The sequence below is a fragment of the Taudactylus pleione genome, unplaced genomic scaffold (genome assembly GCF_031769625.1).
Source record: "Taudactylus pleione unplaced genomic scaffold, aTauple2 ptg000312l, whole genome shotgun sequence".
Lineage (NCBI taxonomy): Eukaryota > Metazoa > Chordata > Amphibia > Anura > Myobatrachidae > Taudactylus > Taudactylus pleione.
Window position 1 is genome coordinate 3,418,201 of NW_028284713.1, and position 24,345 is coordinate 3,442,545.

The window sequence follows — 24,345 nt, forward strand, 5'->3', positions numbered from 1 at the left end:
TGGTGGAACACCCCTAGAGCCGGCCCTGCTGCTTCTGGTTTACATTGAGCCTTTTTGATCATACTTATACACAAATATTGGTTAGTGTGTACGCAGCTTTACTCTCCAAAATAATAATTATGAACGTTATAGACGATAATGATATCATTCAACGATATATCGTTCATATTGTCCAGTGTGTTTGCAGTGCACGATAAACGATACGCGCTCCTGCGGGTTGTTAATGATAACCCCAGTCGGCTGAACCTGCAGATCACTCTGCTGATATCGTTTACGATGCCATGCTGCCGAATGCACCATGGCCTTGCTCCCCCCTGCCGTCGTCGTTCGTTGTTGCCGACATCGGCAAGTGTGTATACCATACTTACCAACTCTCCCTGATTGTCAGGGAGACTCCCTGAAATAGTAGCAATCTCCCTGAAGAGTCTAGAAATCTCCCTGATTGCACCTTACCCCCATTATAGCTGATATTGTATATAAAGTAAAGATCTATACATTCAAATGGGATCATTAGTATCATTTCTCTGCATTGGGTATAAGGCACAATGATCCCTATGGCTACATGTATTTTCTGAATAGTGTCATGGTGTTTTCATCACCCATTAGATCTTACTAACTGCTTTGGGGCTCTGGATGTAAATCAATGATATGACACGCCCCTCAGATGTAGCAGGACACGCCCACTTTACCACCGCACTCATAGGTGCTGCTCTCACAATCTCCCCGATAGGCTTTTTCAAAAGTAGGCAAGTATTGTGTATACACTTACACATCGTCTAGTGTGTATGAGCCTGAAATGTCTCATTTACAGTAGACTGGACTATAAGCCAACGTCCAAGTTTTGCGGACAAAAACGAAGGTTATATGTTTTTTAAAGTCTATTTGACACTTTGGGGTCTCTGTACCAAGCCTTGGGGGGAGAGAAAGTGGATGTAGATAAAGTACCAACCAATCAGCTCCTAACTCTCACCGGCTTTATAGGCTGAGTTTAAAAAATGACTGTTAGGTGCCGATTGGTTGGTACTTTATCTTTCTCCAAGGTTAGTACATAGACCCCTATACTTTCCCTTTATAAGCCATTTCCGCAATAAGCTTCAAAAATGAATTGTGATTGTTTCCTCGTGGATACATCCAATGGTGCAGTTTGAAGTCGTAAGACACATCAGGATAGTATACAACAAAATTGGTGACCCGTCCTACGCCGGCTGACGATGGCTCCTGACAATACATTATGCAGGGTCTAGTTGTGACCCGTGGGTCAGTAGCTGTTAAATTTTTCATTGTCCCTTGGGTTAAGCGGTGGCAACAATAGACATTATCTTACATATTCTGTCCCACATATGTGACATATGGGTTCAAATTCAACTCATAAAACATTTAAGAGGTGGCGCAGGATAACGCAGAACTCTGGAGAAGACAAGAATGCTTAACGAGCTCAAACGCTGAGATTCGTATGATGGGGAAAAGGTTTATTTGTTTGTTATTTTTCCTTAAATCCCAATAATAAAATAATAATGAAGTTCTTTCACATGTTAATTCTACTTGAGAATTCATTAATATTCATAAATCGTTTGGGATCACTCTTTACAGTCTGCAATAAACTGAGCGAGTTGATAGACATGCTTCAGCAACATCTGTCTCCTCTGGAACAAAAGCACTTAACAAAGTAGTTTCATTTTGGATTGAATCACCCTGAATATATTTTTACATTTTACTCGGTAAGATCTGCAAAGTCTACATTTTGTAGCGAGGCGTTAGTCACGTCAGTAATAAGATGGACTTGAAATACAGATAGTGGCAAATAGGTTTAAAAAAAAAAAAAGAGACCTTCTTTGCGGTTTCAATTGATATTGCAAATGCAACACTTTTTTAAGGCCCGGCACTAGGGGTCTGATTCAGAGATGGACACAATATCACAATTGTTTACCATTGCACAAGCGTCAGAGCCGCACTGCCCAGCCGTGGATTAGCAACGGCGATCGCAGAGAGGATTTATTTACAAAGTGAGTGACAAGTAGTCAGCATTTGGAGGAGGTAATGGGGGGGAAGAGGGTGATTAGAAAAAAAGCAAGTGTCGGGACCTTTTTCTGGGTGTGCCATAGGAAGGCGAATTTGTTCTCAGTTGCGGAAGCTGCAGCGTCTTAGGAGAACCGCTGCATCTGAGACAGCATGGGCTTACTTGGAGGTTCGTTGTGCAACCGATGTTTCTGCTTTTCCACGAGAGGGTCGGTTGTCAAACGCCGGAAGTGGGCGTCTCAGTGCACAAAACATCAGCTAAGTATTTGCATATATACGCTGTGGGCCTGATTCAGAGCCGGACGCTCTGACAGAGCGCTTGCTCTGAATCAGGGCCGGCCTTCTGTTCTTTTAGAGCGGCCTCCTGGCCGCTCGCATAGCTGTGGGTGACCACCAACAGCTATAGCGAGCGTCCATGAAGATGGTCGCGATGGTCAAGACCATCGCGACCATCGGGCTTGCAATGAGACCCTTGTGGTAGGGTCTTGTTGCCGCAAGCCCCAGAGTGCTTTCGGCTCTAACAGAGCTGAAAGCACTCCCACTGATATCACTTGTGATGTCAGTGGGGCCGGCCGCAGACGGTAGGCATTCACATGGGAACACCTCCGTCTGGGCAGCCACGCCCCTGGCCCGCCCGCCAAAGGGGGCGTGCTGTCACTCAACATCGACAGCACGCCCCCTTTGGTACGAGACCTGGAGCGACGGTTTGCCCATCGCTATCCGGGTCTCGCGCTTGCGCATGAAGGAGTCGGCTCCGTCATGTGCATGTGCACTGGGTCACCACCGACCCGCTTGTGAGCGCATAGCGCTCGCGAGCGGGTCTGAATCAGGCCCTGTGTATGGATTCAATTGTTACATTTTTTTTTTTGCTTCAAATTGAACAAACTCTAGACATCCGCTCTAGTAAAGGTTTTGTCAAAAGGCATGCACAGGAAAATGCCAGCTAGTGATTCCACCTTCAGACCCTCACAAATACCTATATTATCACTGCTTGAACTGAAACACATACTGTACTGTATGCGCGGGAAAGTGAGGTGACAGGGAGTTGTGGAGTGATGACAGTCTCTCATTGGAAGGTTGTAGCATCTGTCCAATCAGGCGCCTCCTACTCCAGCGTTAATTAGCTCAAGCAACAAGGTTACAGTTAGGGACAGCGGGTGACGGCATATCAAGGGCATTTACCTGGAGGCTGTTGCTTTGCTTATTCTGCTGGCATCACTGCGTTTCCTACCTGAGATCTTCTTGCAGTCACAAGTTATTTATTGCCTTTGGGGACTGGTCATTGGTGGCAGCTGTCCTAACCACTTAACTGACTTTTGTTTTTCCAAATGTGACCTCCAAAAAACTCATTTAAAATGTAAAAAAAAAAATGTAATTCAGCAAAAATGTATGTAAATTGTGTTTTAAAATATTTTAGTAAAAGAAAATATATTACATTATTACTCCCAGCTCCCCAGTGGAAACTGATCCCCCGGTGGCAATCAATCTCTTAGTGACAATTGAAGGGGATTTGGGATAAAAATCAACATGAATACAGGAATCGGCCTGTTTACCGCGAGGACCAATGTATGCTTGTGACCTCTACTCTGCTTTATCTGATGCACAGACCACCCAAATGTGCACTCTCTTTACAGTTATTACCGGCTGCTTCTATTGCAATGGTCTCTATTGCCACCAAGTTATTCCTGGTGCTCAGTCTCATCAAGTAATTTACTTCTTCTAATACTGTGTCGCTGGTCAAAGGCAGGTAATGCATCTCAAGCCAGTTACACATTAGACAACATGCAAACGATTCGATGTTGCTCACGATTTCTTTTGAACTCCTGGACCTACAATATTGTGCGTACACACTGAGCGATTTTACAAGTGACCAAACGATATACGCGAGTCGCTTGCCACTAGCAAATTGTTGGATTTCAGGCTAATTTAAAATACTGGGCAGGAGTTTCAGGAGGGGATAAATAGCCGGCAGCCATTTTATCTCTTGCATTTATGTTCTGTGGCTAGTAAGGTTTGGTTTACAAAGGCATACATTGGTGGGCAGGTGGGCAATGGGTGGCATACATTGGGTGGCCAGCATCATTGGTGGGCAGCAGCATACAACATTGGTGGACAGTTAGGCACACACCAGGCAGGTCGTGAAGACAGATCGTTCATAGCATACACACTGCACGATTTGCTCCTAGTCGCTAGTGACATTTTCTAACTTGAGTTGCATATACAGATGATGGAGGATGTTGCTAGTGAGCTGCGGGAGCGCGCTTCGCTAGTCATATAGTGCGTACACACTGAACGATTTAAAGTATTTGTTGCAACAATTGGTCAATATCGTCAAATTTGTTTAAAATGTTGTCTAGGGTGTACCCAGCATCACACCCAACAAGACGTGGTACAGTATGTACATTCTGTATCAATTACTGTAAGTTACTCTATACTGCTAAATGGTGTCTCTGGCCAGATGCAGGTACTACATCTTGTTGCAACAAAACTGTGTGCTTGTATGATCTCCTTACTGTCTCCTACGTACAGCATCAACTAACACCTAGGTCTGACGATTTCTATTAGGGCAGTGGTTCTCAAACTCGGTCCTCAGGACCCCACACAGGTCACATTTTCCAGGTTACCCAGCAGGTGCACAGGTGTAGTCATTACTCACTGACATATTTTAAAAGATCCACAGGTGGAGCTAATTATTTCACTTGTGATTCTATGAGGAGACCTGGAAAACATGCCCTGTTTGGGGTCCTGAGGACCGAGTTTGAGAACCTGTATATTAGGGCATCATTTGTCTTCATTTCAATAGTACCTTGGAGTGGTAATAAATCTAATCCTCTGTCCCAGCACTGTAATAGAACAAGACTGGGGGCAGGATGTGCCTACTGCCATTTTCAGAGGCTTGACCACATCAAACTCCTGAGATCAAAACTTCCCAGAGTTTGTTAAACAACGACATTAGTAAATGGTCTATGGGCTACTTACTTTCTGTATAATTCATAATTTTCTGTATAATTCACAAAGAGGGATTAAATAGTCCCCCCAGTGTCCCTTGTGGCTCACGCATTCTAGCACCCTGCACCCGTCACAACCGGTGCAGTTATTCTCTTCTGTCTAGGGTGTTGCATCAGCTAAATGTGCTAGAAGCACTAGAGGAGAGAGTGACTCTCCTGGCAAGAAAGAGGAACTGCATGGGTCAGGGACATTTTAAAGAGAGGAAGGGGCCTGTGTGCAGACTCAGTGTGGGCCCCCTCCTCCTCTCTCCAGCAGTATAGTAGATTCTCGCTCAGTGCCAGAATATACTGAGTGTGCATGGGTCTCGGGGAAAATGGCAGCTGCGCAGACTTCCTGGTTACAGCAATACTGCGGAGGGTTTGGATAAGGATACTGACTGCCAGGATGCTAATGTCCCGACCCATATATATATATATCATCTAGTATCCGCACACACTTAATCAATTAGTTTGCTGGGGTGCAGCACCAATCCTTGATCTGGGATAGCTCCACAGAAACAAAAAAGTATATATATATATCTTATAGGGGTGCACTCACCAGAATGATGCAGTAATTCTCAAGAAAAATTGCTTTATTTCATCATACAAATAGATTCCGACGTTTCTGTCCCATTCGGACCTTTGTCAAGGTACAATAACCATGATACATCATGCCTATAAATACCGTATATACTCTAGTATAAGCCGAGTTTTTCAGCACAAAAAATGTGCTGAAAAAGTACCCCCTCGGCTTATACTCGAGTCAAGTGTAGCGCTGACCGGACGGCCAAACAGACAGCCACCGAAGCCGGCAGCTGCGTGTTTGGTGTAATCAGCAGGAGCGGACAGCGGCGGGACCAGGAGCGGGAGTTCAGGTAAGTGATTTTTTTTTTATTTTATTCTTATCACGTCTCTCTCTACTGGGGGGGGGGACTACAGGGGGCGATTACTACAGGGGGCACTAAAAGGGGGGATTACCACTGGGGGAACTACCAGGGGAGGATTACTACAGGGGGCACTACCAGTGGGGGATTACTACAGGGGGCACTAAAAGGGGGGATTACTACTGGGGGTACTACCAGGGGGGGATTACTACTGGAGGCACTGAAAGGGGGGGATTACCACTGGGGGCACTACCAGGAGGGATTACTACTGGGGACACAACCAGGGGGAATTACTACTGGGGGCACTACCAGTTGCTGCCATTTCCCAACTAGGCTTATACTCGAGTCAGTAAGTTTTCCCAGTTTTTTGGGGTAAAAGTTTGTACCTCGGCTTATATTCGGGTCGACTTATACTCGAGTATATACGGTACCTAAATCCCCATACCTCTAATAACAAACAAGACCTGACATGGACAAATACATACATTGAACATAAAACAAACACATATGTAAAAGACCTGAGTAGATAGTTGTCGAAACAGTATAAATTGGTTGCGACCGCTTAATTGCGCATGAATCACGACATCCATTGGACGATTTGATCGTCCATGGCCATTTTATGCGAACACACGCTCCCGCCGCATTCGCGCACGCACTTGCGCACGCGTAATTGCACATGCTCACTATAGATGCACACGCATCCCATGCCCCCGCAACTCGCCATGGATCACTATCGAGTTATGAAGACCTGCCAAGAATTATACTCTATACTGTAAAAATCACTGTACACATCCCCTGTAGAGTTGCATGCCAAATGTGTTAGGGATTTTCTAACACAGTTCAACCTCCAGTGACATCAACCATCTACTAACCAATGAATAGCAACAACCATTGTGACTCAGTAATAAAGGGCCAATAGGGAGCCCCTCTGAGTATTCAGCTTATGTTCAAAGGAAATTGTACACCTATAAATTCCTATGCAGTGTGGATCCCAACCCCTTTCCTTCCTTCCTTTTTCTCTGCTTGACCCTAAAGAAACACGCAGCAATCCTGATGGACAGCTGTTAGTCTAGGATCCAGACCGCATGGCAAAATATTGGTAATTGTATCTTTGTCTTTATCCTGTATATAGCTGCATTGTATAGCTTAAGGCTGATTATACCCTTTTTACAATATAGTACCTTTGTGTGTGTTGGAACCGCAAACTGTTTCTGTGTGACAAAGTTATTTTATATTGAAATAGGAGGTATGGGCAATCTGGTCTGTGCAATCAAATCTCTCTAATATCGATGCTGTTCAAACAGTATCAATATAGTGTTCCAGTATCCAGGTATTAGACCAGTTGCTATCCCTAGACGCAGGAACTAATTCCCCATCAGGTGTCATCTCTGAAGTGCAAATCAGCGCTGTAAGCCGGGCAATCATGTGTCCTGGCTGGAACACACTGTGACAGACGCGCACACATGGCGTCATCACAGATCGCCATGCGTGCGGCTAAGTCACGTGATACTAACAGCCATACTTCCTGGTATACAACACCAGGTTGCCAAGCAACTCAAATGCAGTCACATGGGGCACATGATGCCGTATAAACAGCAATAATAGTTTGCTAAATTTGTTCTACACATGTCTATCATAATAAATCAATAACATCAATATCATTTCAGACAATGGGTTGATATGAACCACATCAATGCACATTATACTATAGCCATACTTCCTGGTATACAACACCAGTTCCTACAATGGTGTTCAAGAATAGACTAGACACAGTGTTGATGAGTGCCTTGGGTCAGGGGTGGATTTCTGAAACTGTGACTATTTGCATACTGAATTCGCTATCTGCCCCATATTATACACATTACCCAAGGTGCATAAGTGTATACAGAGACCCCCGGGATGACTGATCATCTCTGCCCAGGGTTCCCTGCTTCAACCTGTGGCTCGCTTTCTAGACACATATTTGCAACCTTGTGTAAGTCATATACAGAGTTATATTAAAGATACTGGAGACTTCATTAAAGATCTTAAATCCTTGGTTATTGATATAGATTCACATCTATTGGTGACAATGGATGTGTCATCCTTGTACACAGTCATTCACCATAATGAGGGGATTCAAGCTGTCAAAAAGGTTTTGGAACAATACCATCATGGCTTACCACTAGTTGAGTTTTTGTTGGAGTTATTGCATTTGACACTTACCTGTAACTATTTTCGATTTGGTGATCGATGTTACCTTCAAACATCGGGTACTGCTATGGGGAGTAATATTGCCCCAGCATATGTAAATTTTTATATGGATGATTATGAGACACGTTATATCTACCCGATGTTTGGAGGTAACATTGTGCACTACAGACGTTTTATTGACAATGTTTTACTGCTATGGCGGGGTGATGAGGCTTCAGTTGTGGATATGGTGACTAGTCTTAATCAATTGGAGACTCCAATTCGTTTTACCATGCAATGTAATAGGCACCAGATTGATTTTTTAGATGTGACTGTGTTCGCGACAAATTCAGGATATGGACATCAATTGTTCAGGAAAATCACAGATCGGAATACACTTCTTGATTATAATAGTTATCATCCTAAACCTTTAAAGGAGAGTCTTCCGATTTCACAATTTGTTAGAGTCATGCAGAACAATTCTGATAACGATACTATGGAGCTTCAACTTGTGGAAATGCAACAGCGATTCTTGGAGAGAGGATACTATCCAGAAATAGTCAAGAAATGTATTGATAGAGCATATCATCTTTTTTTGCAAAATAGATCATCTATAAATAAGGAAGATTCAGAGAACTTTGTGTTCCTCACCACTTTTGATACAGGAAGTTATGCCACAGGGTTGGCGGGTAAATAATACTGGGAGGTGGTGAAATCGGACGCATCATTGGGGAAAGCCTTGCCTAAGAAACCACTAATTGCCTATTGTAGGGGGTCAAACCTGAAAGATATCCTGATGCGCCCAAATATGTCGATGAAGAATACTGACGAAGGGTGGCTATCTACATGTAAAACAGGGTGCTTTAGGTCTTTAAATTGCACCACCTGTCGAAGCATGAATGTTGGGACATATTTTTCACACCCACATAATGGACAAAAAATTGAAATCAGACACCGATTATCTTGTATGTCTGATTTTTGGATTTATTTACTTATATGTCCGTGTTCATTAATGTATGTAGGCAAAACCATTCGACCATTCCGTGAACGCATCGCTAACTATCGTTCATCAATACGGTTGGCCTTAAACACGGGCAATTATGATAAACCAGTGGCTTGTCATTTCACACAATATAGGCACCAATTGCCTTCCCTCCGATGTATGGTCATCGATAGGATTCCGCCCTTACAGAGAGGAGGTGATAGGGCCAAAATCCTCTTGAGAAGAGAAGCAATGTGGATTGAAAAACTTGATACGATTTGGCCCAGAGGACTTAATGAATCAATACATTATAATATCTTCCTATAAGGGGTGCACTCTGAATATCTCGAAGATCTATTGTTGCATAGAGAGATATTTTTTTTATTTTTTATTTTCTATTTTTTTATTTTTTATTTCTTTTTTTGGATCTGTGATGTACTAAACCATCGATGTTAATTGTGATAATGAATACTGGTGCTATATTGGACATAGATTACTGGGATTTTTTATAATAACATTTATATATAGTATAATGCGCATTGATGTGGTTCATATCAACCCATTGTCTGAAATGATATTGATGTTATTGATTTATTATGATAGACCTGTGTAGAACAAATTTAGCGAACTATTATTGCTGTTTATACGGCGTCATGTGCCCCATGTGACTGCATTTGAGTTGCTTGGCAACCTGGTGTTGTATACCAGGAAGTATGGCTGTTAGTATCACGTGACTTAGCCGCACGCATGGCGATCTGTGATGACGCCATGTGTGCGCATCTGTCACAATGTATTCCAGCCGGGACTCGCGATTTCCCGGCTTACAGCGCTGATTTGCACTTAAGAGATGACACCTGACGGGGAATTAGTTCCCGCATCTAGGGATAGCAACTGGTCTAATACCTGGATACTGGAACACTATCTACTCAGGTCTTTTACATATGTGTTTGTTTTATGTTCAATGTATGTATTTGTCCATGTCAGGTCTTGTTTGTTATTAGAGGGATGGGGATTTAGGTATTTATAGGCATGATGTATCATGGTCATTGTACCTTGACAAAGGTCCGAATGGGACCGAAACATCGGAATCTATTTGTATGATGAAATAAAGCAATTTTTCTTGAGCATTACTGCATCAGTCTGGTGAGTGCACCCCTATAAGATATTATATTTTTTTTGTTTCTGTGGAGCCATCCCAGATCAAGGATTGGTGCTGCACCCCAGCAAACTAATTGATTAAGTGTGTGCGGATACTAGATGAATATATATATATATATATATATATATATATATATGGGTCGGGACATTAGCATCCTGGTATGTGTGTGTTTATACTTCATGTTTAGCATTTCATTCAACTTGTAACTTTCAAGACAATAAGACGATGCATGTTAGAGAAATAATAACAGGGGAGCAGAGAGACTAATTTTCCAAGCAGCAGAAATCCAAATCAATTGAATTTTAGCAAAACTGATTCACTGATGCTTAGAGATGCAGAATGATTATACTTTACTTTAACTTGATTATAATTTCATCAAAACATGTTTGGTCTATCACACACAGTGCAGGTGATTATGCAGATCTAAAAATAACATCAGCTGACTCCTGGACTTAACCTCTAGAAGCCATTGAACGCAGAACCACACACTTAAATGAAACACAATGCTCTATTTTCTAGAATACAGTACCAAGGAGCGATGCTGCTCTAATTACAGCCGTTCTTTTTCTAGTACTAGCACGGTTGTGCAAATTGCACTCGCAGGAAACTCATTCTTACTTTGTCATTTCATTAATACCTTTAATTACTCATTTAACAATGGCAGGCTCTCTGACTTAATGCTAATTGGAAGTTAATGAATATGCACCTTTTATAAATGCTACCTAATTACACATACTTTTGGGCACCTTGGTAGTTCTCGCTCATTGTATTAATTGCAGGAAATATAGCAGCCGTTCACAATCCAGTTTAGGTTGTTTTTTTTCTCTCGGCAGATAGATACAATAACAGCATCTGCAATAATGTAACATTTGTTCTCCGTCACTTGGTGTATCTCAGTGTAATAAACAATTGTGGCCTCTTCTAAGTATTATCTGTGACATTCACATTATGGGGGAGATGTACTAAACCTTACAGAGAGATAAAGTACCAACCAATTAGCTCCTAATTGCCATATTACAGGCTGTTTGAAAAATGACAGGTAGGAGCTGATTGGTTGGTTCATTATCTCTCTCCACATTATCACTCACCAAGGCTTAGCACATAGATAAATTATAGAGAAACAGATTTCTGTATCACTGCAATATGGGCCCATTAGGCTTTCTCAAACGGAACGGGTATGAAATACCGCCGGCCGCATGGCCGGCGGTTCGATCCCCGTCAGCGGCAGCCCGACATGAGCAGAGTTCGAAGCAGCGGAAGCCCGACAGCGCTGGAAATCCCGATCGTGGATAGGTGAGTATCTACTAACCTAACCTAACCCCCTAACCCTAACCCTCCTTAGGGGTGCCTAACCCTAACTTCCCCCCCAAGTGCCTAACCCTAATCCCCCCTCTAAGTGCCTAACCCTAACCACCCCCTTCCCTGCTGCCTAACCCTAAGTCCCCTGGGGGGTGCCTAACCCTAAGTCCCCTGGGGGGTGCCTAACCCTAAGTCCCCTGGGGGGTGCCTAACCCTAAGTCCCCCCCGGGAGCCCTAAACCTAACCCTTCCCCCCGCGGCTGTCCGCTCGCGGCGCCAGGCATCACTACGATCGGGATGCCGGGCGCCGGTCTCCTGGCGTCGGGGAAATGCGGGAGTCTACATCTAGACACCCGGCATTTCACCCTTGCCGGGATATGACAGTCGGGAAGCCGGCTGCCGGTATTTAGGCAGTCGGCTTCCCGATTGCATACCTCTCAAACATAGTTACTGTACATTTTATAAATTGTTAAAAATTCTATGTGACTGGTTTGAGCATCTCTAATATCAAATACTAACAGTTCCGATTAGCTCCTGAAATTTAAATATATATCTGTGGGGTCAATCCAATTAAAGCCGTATTCAATTTGGAGCGAAAAGCCGGAATCGGCGACAATGTTTTGCCGATGATGTCACTTCGCCAGGGCGGAAAAGTATCGCCGTATTCAATTTGAAAGACTTTCTGCCTATTTCTGCCTAGGCGGAAAGTCAATGCATTGTAATAGGCAAAAAAGTTTTGACTATGAATAGCAGGCGGAAATAAGTGCAGAATTGGGGTTTTGGGGTGCAACAATGTGGAAACCCCCTGCAGCCTTCAGACAGTCCCACAAAGGTAAACTGTGTCAATTTTTTTTTCAAAAAGACTTAAGAACACCCCAAAAAATGACTTTGAAAAAGTGGGTGAAAATGTACAAAGTTGGGGTACAAAGTTAAAAACTAGTGAAATACACTCCAGGGGGTCCCCAAGTATGCCCCAGGTGTTTTTTCGATTGCAGATGCTTGCGGCAGGTGGAGTTAACTAGACTTTAGCAACTTTTAAATATGCTGACCCCATTTTCAAATACCCCAAATTTGATGGGAATACTTATTTTGCACCATAAGAATTGCTAAATACTTTTCATCACCACTTACCCAAAACGGCACCTATTGAGCTCATTTAAAAACCCCAAATACCTTCAGCAGGGTTATTCGGGGGTACCCATAGTGATCCCCCATGTCAGTGCATCTTTTGGGGGGTGTCAGGCTGATTTCCCCAAATCTGACAGCACTGTTCGGCTGTTTCAGTTTAGCCGGGTGCTGTTTTCGCGTACTTTCAAATTGAATACGGGGATAAGCGGGGACGTGCCTGATACTTTTTCGCCTCCCAAACACGCAATGTAGGCGAAAATTCCGGGATGCGAATAAGTATCGCCGGGTGAATCTAATTGAATACGGCTCTAAGTGTGAGATCCTTACACCTGTGAGTAAATGTGACTGTGTGTGCCCCTACGGTACCTCCAGACTCGTACATCTCATGTGCGAGTCCAGGTTGAGATCGGGTCACAAGGCTGGTGAATTTCTGCACCGTAGATGACTATCTAGGCTGTTCCAGCAGCAGTTCGCTCCCTTCGCACCTGATTGGATTGATCCTTGTGAATGTTATCAGCTGCTTCTCTTATAAGACAACTTGTATTGGAGGCTTTGTGGTGCTTTAGTAAACTCTACAGTGCGCTCGTTCATTTCTTCATTTTGCCCTCTTTGAAAGAGGATGTAACGAACCTAAGGCCGGATACTGCAGCAATTACAGAAAGTCCATCCGACTACGCCAAGCAGAACAATTTATAGATTACGTTGGTGGTGGGATGATAATGAATACCAGAATCTTCCCTTTGAAACAGGCAATTACACAAAATTGACAGGCATGAGAAACAGGACTCCTTCATTGATCCACAATAGAGCAAAAAATAACCCAAAAACAAACAAACAAATACAATCCTAAATATTACCGATCAGAAATGGGTTATAAAATGCATTTTAATTCCACATCTAACGGCCGTTAAGACTAAAGCCCAGCAATGAAGGTTGCCATGCACGGTAATAAATAGCAAAAGGAGGAAGAATACAATTTTCGTTCTGCAGTCAATATCTGTCTATTGCAGGAACTGGACTGAAACTAACAGCTCATTTCACACAGGCCACCGAGCAGTCATCAGAACCTGCATATATTTGTCACAGCAGATCTTTCTCTTTCTGATGTTTCATAACAGGTAATAAAGAGAGATGGATATTAACCTCAGCAATCCAGAGAGATTTTACCCTCATCCTATACCATTTGGCAATGCATGACGAGTTCCCTGCATTCGTACTGAATCCCAAACGACGCAGGAAGCCAAGGCTGCAACATGCCGTCCCCAATATCTGAGGGGAAGAAAACATCAGACATTCACAGCAAGTCATCCGAGTAGTGACATGGCCGAGCGCAGAATGGTCACTGTCAGGTGCTGCCCAGCCGTGGCCCATTACCTGCCTTATAATTAGGCTGTCCGTATCACCCCTCCAATTTGGGACACGTGAAATACACAGGTTCTGTGGCTGATTAAAACCGGGTGAAATAGAGACTTGAAGACAGCCAGTCACAGAGTCTGTATAATTCATAGTGAATTCCATATGTGTCCTGAATTAAAGGGATGATATGGGAGGGGGAGAGAGGGGGAGAGAGAGTCACTTTCCAATGTATACCTAGCAATGTACATAAACATCAATATTGCAGGTACAGCAGCACACTAAGACTAGGCGACAACGCTTTGTATACTTGCAGATAAAATGAAAGAGCAGGTTCTCTTAGGATAGGTCATAACAGACACGAAATGTGGGAGTACAGGTGTTACCTTCTTGCTTTTTCATTTCATCTGCAAGTCCACAGAGTGCCATTGTCCTGGTATTTTCATTACGTTTACTGTGACAGACACCTCAGCAATCTCAGTTGAGTGTTGAGTTGTGAGAGCGCAAGTCCATACATACATTATATATATATATGCACACATATACATACACACACACACACACACACTCATTATCAATGGTTCAGTGTTTATAAATATTGGCCTTCAATTACCTGCAAGTTACAGTGTCCAATAAGCAGGGATTGGAGAAATCAGACGGCTCTGCAGCGCCATCATATTTCCACTGGTGGTATTGCAACACTAGTGATCTTTCTCTCCTTCTTCACGTCAGTGGTAATTCGTAAAATGATGGGGTTTCAGTCATCTGTAATAAAAATAAATATGGGTTAGGAGCATTTTTACCTATACACCAATGCCAGCTTTCCTCCTGCCCCCCATCCACATCATGTTAAAATGGGTGGAACAGGGGTGTGATGATAAAGTTCTTAATATCACTTCATATTGGTTCCTGTGTTCCTTCTATTTGTGGCATTGTACCATAGGGGGTGGGGCTGAATGTGGTAAGATCCCAGTGACCACCTGCACTCAGGGGCGCTGAGAGGGAAGGGGCGTGTACTGATTACCCATGCCCGGGCCAGCTGCTGTAATAACAAAAATGTCCACATTTCCAGCACACGCTGCACATAGTATTTTGCTTTTTTTTCTGGAGGGGGCATGGCCATGTTGCCCAGACTTTACCACACCCCCTTCAGTACCCATCTCCCATGTCTGTCTGAACAGCCCGGCCTGCATCTCTTCTGGGCACTCTCCAAAATGCGAAAAAATAGTAGTTTTAAGTATGTAAAATTGTAAAGCCATACTGCACCTCTCCTCAGTCCCAATTTGATGGCTGTCTCACCGTCACAAACGGGACTACATGGTCCCAATCCACCCAGCATTTGGGAGGCGTGTCCCATAATGGCCGACGCGCCATCTGTGCAAATTTTGCAATAGGGGATGAGCACCCACAAGTCCGACACCTCCTGAATGCACATTTGCACCCATGTGTGACCCGGATGAGCCTCCCTTCCTGTATGGCTAACAGTTGACGCTGTACATAGGTGCTTCTCCCTTATCAGTATCATGGCTATAGCTAAGGCTTCACCTTCATTAAATAATAGGCAGTTTATAAAATGCTTCTTTTAGAGGATAGAGTCATAAGTTACTGCAGTTTTTTTTTTCCCCCCCATCTCCATAAAATACAAAACGAATATTTAGGCAGCAAGAGTAAAAATATGAATATAAAACTTGATGCGATATATCTTCTAACAAGTGACAAGAGAGCAGGTTTCCCTTTTAATACTGTATTGATGGATATATCATTTCTGCTTCTTTATGTTCCAGTAGATCAGCAAAGTAACGGTCGGCATAAATCAAATGGCAAATAAAAGATTGTGATTACCCCAAAAAATAAGGCAGGTGAAACATTCATGATAAAAATCCTATCACTACATTTTCTCGGCACAGTTTAGTGCCTGACGAAAGAATCTTTATATTCTTAAAATATGAAAGTAAAATTGGTTTACTCAGCGAGAAGTTCAGATGAACCCAAACGGTTGTAAAAAGTAACCAGGAAATGTGCAGATGTACAGTATGTAGCGTGTGACTATGGGAAAACTTTTAAAAAACTTTTTTTAAAGAATAATTTTGGCTTCCTAACAACGGAGGCAACTATTTTATAGGTTAAACTACTGTATCCAATTTCAAATGAATTATTTTCTGCTAAACAGCTTTCAACACTAAAATCTCAAGCTTCATCTCTAAATACTTTCCTATCTACCTCTGACGATCACTTCTCATTCCTACTCACTAGAATTCTCCCGCGCTAATAGCCACTTATGGAGTTCTCAAGCCACGCAGGGGCAGAACTATATTGCAGTGCCCAGAGGAGGGGGGCAGCAGGCATGCTATATTTCAGTGCCTTGTTCCTTCCTGCAATTGAATTGGTGGATGACCAATTCCATCCACAAATCATTGTGCCACTTACAGCCACACGTTGCATGGCTGAGCCGGAGAATCAGGCAGAAGTTTGCTGCTTTGGTGCGTTTTAAATACATCAATTAATTAACCTCCAACTCCAAAGCTCCGCTTCACCCTGGGACATGTTCTGCCAAAACACCGGTATGGATGCTGAGAAGAGGCCACAATCTGCTCTATCTGTGGGCTCAATAATTGAGAAGAGCATTACCCGGTCCCTACAACAATGTGGCCTTGTCACATGGAGATTCACTGTTCCATATCTAGTGAATCAAGCTCTCAGCAGTGCAATACAAGATTGCTCCTGTGTAGTAGAAATGATGATCTGTGTATGTTCTTTAAGGATTTAAATATTTAGGGAAGTGTGATCACTGCTAGGGACACTGGGCCTCATTCAGAGGCGGTCGTAGGATGCAATCGGTCATTCTGAAACAGGGCGGCCGCTTGCATCCTGAACGGCCGCCTCCATGTCGATCGTTAGGCTGTGGGTTAACACCCACAGCTCTAACGACTGCTAAGGGTGATGGTCGCGATGGTCAAGACCATCGCGACCATCGGGGCTTACGACGAGACCCTAAGGTAGGGTCTCGTCAACCTTAAGCCCCAGGGAGCTTCCTGCTCTGTTTGAGCAGGAAGCTCCCCACTGACATCACTGATGGTCAGTGGGACCCGCCCCCTAACTGCAAGCGTTCCGATAGGAACGCCTCCGTTTGGCCAGGCACGCCCCTGGCCTGCCCAGCAAACGGGGCGAGCTGTCACTCATCATTGACAGCTCGTCCCGTCTGCTACGAGACCCCTAACGACGGTTCACCTGTCGTTAGCCGGGTCTCGCGCATGCGCACGACGGAGCCGGCTCCGTCGTGCGCATACGCACTGGAGCAACATCGACCCGGTCGCGAGCTTGTAGAGCTAACGACCGGGTCTGAATAAGCTCCACTGTGAGGAAACAAAGGGTCAGGCTAATGGACTTTTATAGCTCTTATTCTGCCATAACCTTTACACTGTGCTCAAAATGGCACCTCGAAGCATAGGACTTTTGCCCGCGACTAGCGCCCACGTTACCATGTGGTTTAATACTGTACAAGAATTTTAAAGTTGTATTGTGAATGTTGCAATATATTGTGAATATACAGTATACCAAGGTTATTATATATTTCTATGGTAAATCTAGGTTATTATTAAAACAGTAAGGTAACTGGACAATATGTATTTAATACTTGACTAGTATAAATCCTTGTTGTATTTTAAGTTGTAAAATATGTCCTTTGCAATCTGCAATTAGATGTACTGTAGTCTACTGTAGTAGCACTGACTTTCTGTGAGTAAGGCAGCATTGTATTAAGATGATAACATGTAATATATGTTAATCTCTATTGCAAATGTACCTGTGTGAGTTGTGTTGCAGGTTATAAGACTGTGAATAGACAAAATATATGTGTATTGTCCACGAATAACTCCAAGGCAAGCAAGTCTTTGTATCTCTAGTTATATATTAATTAGGCTTTTGTGAGCACTCTGATTCTGTTGTCTAGGACAAGGTCTAAATCAAATAACCTTGCTTGTCCCTGTAATATGTGTTATTAGCAATACTATGTTAATGGAATCGGTATGCTTTACCATCGGATCCATGCCCGGCGGTTGGAATCCCGACAGCGGCATCCCGGCAGAGGAGGAAATCCCGATCGTCAAAGGTTAGTATATACTAACCTATTTCTACCCCCTAACACTCCCTTAGGAGTGCCTAACCCTAACCGTCCCCCTCAGTGCCTAACCCTAATCCCTCCACTAAGGGCCTAAACTTAACCCCCCCACCTAACCCTAAATCCCCCGGGGGGGTGCCTAACCCTAAGTCCCCGCCGGGAACCCTAAACCTAACCCTCTCCCCCACCTTGGCTATCTGCGCTCGGCGTCCCTTCGATCGGGATGCCGGGCGCCAGTCTCCTGGCATCAGTAAAATGACAGATGTCTAGATTTTGACGCCTTTCATTTAAGCCTCGTCGGGATTAAGCAGTCAGGAAGCCGGCTTTCGGGATTAGGTCCGCCGTCTTCCCGTCTGCATACCATGTTAATTACTGTATTTCACTTTCAACATTATGGAGTGGGGGTTTGTTCTGAGCTGAGTGCTCGCAACCTGGTCAATGGTGGCCCAGAGAGCATGCGCACGACAGAGCCGGCTCCGTCGTGCGCATGCGCGAGACCCGGATAGCGATGGGCAATCCGTCGCTCCGGGTCTCGCACCAAAGGGGGCGTGCTGTCGATGTTGAGTGACAGCATGCTCCCATTGGTGGGCGGGCCGGTGGGGTGGCTGCCCAAAAGGAGGCGTTCCCATGAACGCCTCCTTTTGTTCCTTTTGAACACCTACCGTTTGGGGGCAGCCCCACTGACATCACAAGTGATGTCTGTGAAGCGATTCCGGCTCTGTTAGAGCCGAAATCTCTCTGGGGATTGCAGCAACGAGACCCTACCACAAGGGTCTCGTCGCAAGCCCGATGGTCGCGATGGTCCTGGAGGCCGTTCTAAAAAAAAAAAAAAAAAGACCATCCCTGATTCAGGGCCTCTGTGAGATACTGTGGCTCCTAAACAGTAGGGGAAATAATGGAAAATACTAGTTTTTAAAAGAACAAGCAACTGTTCTGTAGCCAGTCCCTTCACTTCAAGCACCCAATACCAAAGCGTTGGGTTTTGTGTAACTCACACCCAGGGGTGCAGGGCTGGCCAACCATTAGGCAGCTGCCAAGGGGCGCCGGCCACTGCAGGGCGCCATCGGCCGCTGATAAATGTGCTTGATTGGACTGTTTGTGTCTGGCGATTTTGCAGTGCCCGCGGCGCTGGTCTAGCAGGCATCGACAGTTGTCAGTCCCTGTGTGACAGTGTGCACTGACAGTGCTGCACACTGTTTACCGGCTCCTAACTCCTCGCAACCGCAGCGTCTGCCCACTGTGACCGGGCTGTCAGTGTCAGTGCCGACGGGCACTGCTTTCACTGGTTTACAAGTGAACTGTGGACTAATCAGTCATCCCGGTGGTGCCCGCCCCCAAGCCTCCTCTTTGCTCCTCTTCCTCCTCCTCTCAGGATGAGAGCCCGAGAAGAGACAGTCACAAGGGTCAGTAATTAATGGTGCTATGTGAACCCGTACCCTCACAGCCACTAGGATGACTGTAGCGCCCCATGCGCCATCAGGCATGGACAAGCCATAATGGGGGCGTGATTGTCCCTGACGGCAGGCATGGGCTCATGGCACTGTATACACAATTTTTGGTGCCCGTAATTGCATCTATATTATGGAAGCTTGAGCCACTTGTCTTGCTTATAACACGGTTCGGTGAGGGTTTTTAGTTAAGTCTGGGGTTTAAAGCTGTGTAAGGACATTCGGTTCAACGCTGAGATTAGTATCATTCTTGCGCATTTTATTTATTTGATCCATTAGTGTGACTTTGGTGGGTTTAATTGGAAAAAAAAAAAAGAATATACTCTTTTAAAAGTCTGTTTAAAACACAACTCCGCTAGTTTAAAAAATTTAATAACTTAACTTTTTTATATAAGAAAAAAAAAATGTGTGATTCAATTGTTTTTTGGGCACCCAAATGTGAATCAGTTGCTTCTTAGTTAGGGCGTGAGTGGTGCGAGTGTGCGACCAGAAGCACAAGGTTTAGCCACGCAAAGTGGCTTAACCCATCTATAGTACTGCTTTGGGCGCCCAAAGTGACGACTCATTGCGCATTTCTGCTTGCCACCTCGGGAGGATGCGAGCTGCTGCTGCCATTCATGGCTGAACGGAGCAACAAATGAATTGCTCTATCGGATGCCCAAAAGACATAACCGCAGTAATAATATCCTGCCGACAGAGCCGGCGCTTCCACTAGGCAAACTTAGGCAGCTGCAGGACGCTTCTGGAATAATGTGTAGTGCCAGAGCCAGCCCCAGGCATAGACAAACTAGGCAAATGCCTAGGGGCATGCATGCCAAGTCTAGGGCCAGCTCAGCTTGACAGCGGGCAATGGTGGGACTGGGACAGGTGGACGGCACCTCTGCTCTTGCTGTCCTACTGCGATTGGAGCTCTCAGCACAGCTCTGATTGGGTGGCAGCTCATACAGCCTGCAGCGGCAGGATCGGGGAGCAGAGACAGTGGGGGCAGCGGGCAGTAACAAATATCGCCGCTGGAGGAGGGCTGGTGGGCATGCCCAGCCACAGCAGCTCCTCCTCCCATGGACCATTGTGGAGTCCAGCAGGCTGGGCCTGTCTGCGGGGAGACAAACGGGGTGGGAGCGCCAATGCTCTTGCTGGCACAGGGCACCAAAATGTCTAGTTACAGCTCTGTGGATGAGTATTGCAATGGGTGAGGGGTGATGGATGTTGCTGACTGCTGCTGTGATCTGTGCTGCTGGTTGATTGGTGCTGTGCTGGGAGACGGGTGCTGGGTCACTTGCGGAACTAGGGATGGTGCTAGGGGGCACCACCCAAAATTTTGCCTAGGGCATCAAACTGGTTAGGGCCAGCTCTGTGTAGTGCGTACCAGACATAAGTGCAGCCCGCACTACATTACTAGTAACAAATACACAGCCGCTGGCGCCGTCAGCTGTGTGTTTGTTTTAGCAGCCGAAGAGAGTCAGACGGACTCTCATCGGCTGCTGCGCCCACTGCCGGAGCCGGGCTGGAGCTCACTCATGAGCTCCATATTCCTGCTCACGCAGTGGGTGATGGAAGAGACGTCATGACGTCTCTCCCATCATGCAGAGTGGGCCGGCCCGGGAGGACGCCGGACGGAGAAGCAGATGCCGGAGCATGGATTAAGGTAAGTGGAATTTATTTTCTTTTTTTATTTACGTGTGTGTCTGTCTGGCCCTGGGATCACTGCTGGGGTGGAATGGACTACTACTGGGGGCGACTACTGCTGGGGGCACTGCTGGGAGGGGGCTACCAGTGGGTACACCGATTTGGGGACTATTACTGGGGGCATTGCTGGGGGGGATCTACTACTGGAGGCACTGCACTGGTGGGACCACTACTGAGGGCACTGCATAGGTGGGGATTACTGCTGGGGGCACTGCATTGGTCGGAATTACAGCTGGGGGCGGACTACTACTGGGGGCAATGCACTGGGGGGTTAGTACTGGGGGCACTATATAAGGAGCACTGCATAGGGGGACCACTACCTGGGGCACTGCATAGGGGACCACTACTGGGGGCACTACATAAGGGCTTGTGTAGCTATCTGAGGGTGGGGGTAGGCGGGCGCAAGGTTGAAGAAATGCCATGGGTGCCAAGAAACTTTGCACCGGCCCTGCCTGCAGATACCCGCACCGCTACCTTCATACATCACTGGCTGGTGCTCTGCATGTTCCGCTCAAGCTCCGCTCCATCCAGATTAACAAGTGTGTAACTGTGAGTACGGCTGTGCCAGTAACTTCTACTACACTGCAATAAACCTGACACCTGGTCAAGCACCTGGACTGTTTACGTTACCAGGAATTCTGCTTTTGTTGCCATTTAAGGTGGCAGCATCCCACCGCCAAATACCACACATGCACTGTATCAACAAAAAGCAGATAGGAGGGGGAGAGGGCTCTAAAGAGATCGGACTTAGGGCCTAATTCAGACATGCTCTCGAGCGCTGAGTGCTCACAAGTGGGTCGATGTTGGCCCAGTGCGCATGCCCACGAGGGAGCCGGCTCCATCGTGGGCATGCGCAAGACCCGGATAGCGACGGCCAAGCCGTCGCTATAGGTCTCGCTACAAAGGGGGCGTGCTGTCGATGGTGAGTGACAGCACGCCCCATTTGGTCAGGGTGCCAGGGGCGTGGCTGCCCAGACGGAGGCGTTCCCATGGGAACGCCTACCGTCTGGGCCCGGCCCCACTAACATCACAAGTGATGTCAGTGGGAGTGCACTCGGCTCTGATAGAGCCAAAAGCACTCCAGGGCTTGCGGCAATGAGACCCTACCACATGGGTCTTGTCGCAAGCCCGATGGTCGTGATGGTCAAGACCATCGCGACCATCTTTTTGGCCGCTCGCTATAGCTGTGGGTGGTCACCCAATAGCTGTGCGAGCGGCCAGAAGGCCGCTCTAAAATTAGAAATGACGGCCCTGATTCAGAGCGAGCGCTCTGTCAGAGCTTCCGGCTCTGGATCAGGGCCTTAACCCGGTCTCCAAAGTAAATCAGGACAGTTTTACTCTAAAGAGGCGAGTGCTCAAGTGGGCTCCTCTTTAATTAGTGCCTGCTGATTGTTATTGATCGGGGGCCTATGTCCCCTTGGAGGTTTATCCTTCATGAAATATTTTAAAGGAAAATGTCTAAGGACTCTCTTTGCGTCTTGTGAAGTGAACCCTGATTATTCCCCACATCTGCGTAGACTGAGGAGATTGGTTGATAGAAAATTGACTCAAGGACAGTGACAGGCCAGCTTGGGTCCTTCTTTGTGGCTCAGTCAGTACGCTCTATCGGTGAAGCTCCATTCTCTGACCTTTTCTTAGTGTGTCATCATACTAGCCTACTCTCCCGGAACAGCCGCCACATTGATGGGTTGTGTGGAGGTGTGGTGGCCGATTCGTGTCATCGTAACTCCGACCCATTTTACAATGCAGGTAATCTTTGCATTGTATACAAGGTGTCAGGGTCGTGATGATGCAATCGTCCCGCCATGCCCCGCAACGCCAACCCATGCCACAGCCACATCCCCTACTGCGCTGACCTGGGTGTGCCCCCTCCTGGAGAGGGCAGGTATGTGGGTCATAGATAGCGGGTAAACTGATGCCACACAAAGACATGGCTCTCTAGGCTGCGGGCCCTGGAATTCTGTACTGGGAGACTCTCCTCATCTTAACAACCCCCACTCAGTTGGCACTCAGGGGCAAATGCTTCCGTTGCCTCTGGGAGTTACACCACTGAGTATATGGTGATCAAAATGATGATGTTTTTGAAAAGCAGAATTTTGCATAGGCACTGTGAGAATTTGGGTTGAGCAAACGCATTTCATTATAAAGTACAGAGTAGCTGCCCCAATTGCCCTATATTTGTGGAGTATTACAGTAACAATATTTTGCACAGTAAGGAGAATAAAGACGTCAGAATGGGATTTTCCGGGGTGCTGTGTGGATCAGTGCATAGCAAATGTCGCTATGCAGAAGGACTCAGAATTTTGCCCGAACTCAGAGCTGATGAACTTTTAATAGGAAACACTTTATAAACTTTCCATTTGCACTGTAGCACAGATGTGCATTTTTCTACACCCTCCTAGCAATGTAATAATATGGTGCACACACAAGGATGTTGGCCCAGTGCGCATGCGCACGAGGGAGCCGGCTCCGTCGTGCGCATGCACGAGACCCATATTGCGACGGCCAAGCCATCGCTATGGGTCTCGCTACAAAGGGGGCGTGCTGTCGATGGTGAGTGACAGCTCGCCCCCTTTGGTGGGCGTGCCGGGGGCGTGGCACAGACCATCCTAATGTTCCTTTAATCCAGGGGTTCTCAAACTCGGTCCTCAGGAACCCACACAGTTCACATTTTCCATGTCACCTGGTAGGTTCACAGGTGTATTCATGAATAATTCATCACTCACTGACACATTTTAAAAGATCCACAAGTGGAGCTATTATTTCACTTGCAATTCTGTGAGGAGACCTTGAAAACATGCACTGTTTGGGGTCCTGAGGACGGAGTTTGAGAACCTGTGCTTTAATCTGAGGATTCATTGGAGACATGAAAGTGGTTACCAGTGGTTCCCAAACTCTGCCATTACAGTCCAGGTTTTAAGGATGTCCAGGGTGGAGCACAGGTGACTTAATTAGTACCTCAGTCAATTTTATTTAACCAACTGGGCTCAAGCATGGATATGCTTAAAACCTGAACTGCAATGGTGGAGTTTGGGAACCTCTGGGTTAAACCAAAGATTACTTGTGCAAGCAAAATGGAAGTGTGTCATTTACTGAAAGTGGGTGATGGTAAAGT

The 24,345-nt window shown here is 45.8% G+C and overlaps 1 long non-coding RNA gene across 1 annotated transcript in view; it reads right to left on the minus strand.

Moving 5' to 3' along the window:
* Nucleotides 1–24,345, minus strand: part of LOC148510718 (uncharacterized) — a 163,803-nt gene that overhangs the window by 137,544 nt on the left and 1,914 nt on the right. The window contains exon 2 of the long non-coding RNA XR_015869371.1: nt 14,593–14,744. This is a non-coding gene — a long non-coding RNA (uncharacterized LOC148510718). The remainder of the gene's footprint in view (nt 1–14,592; nt 14,745–24,345) is intronic.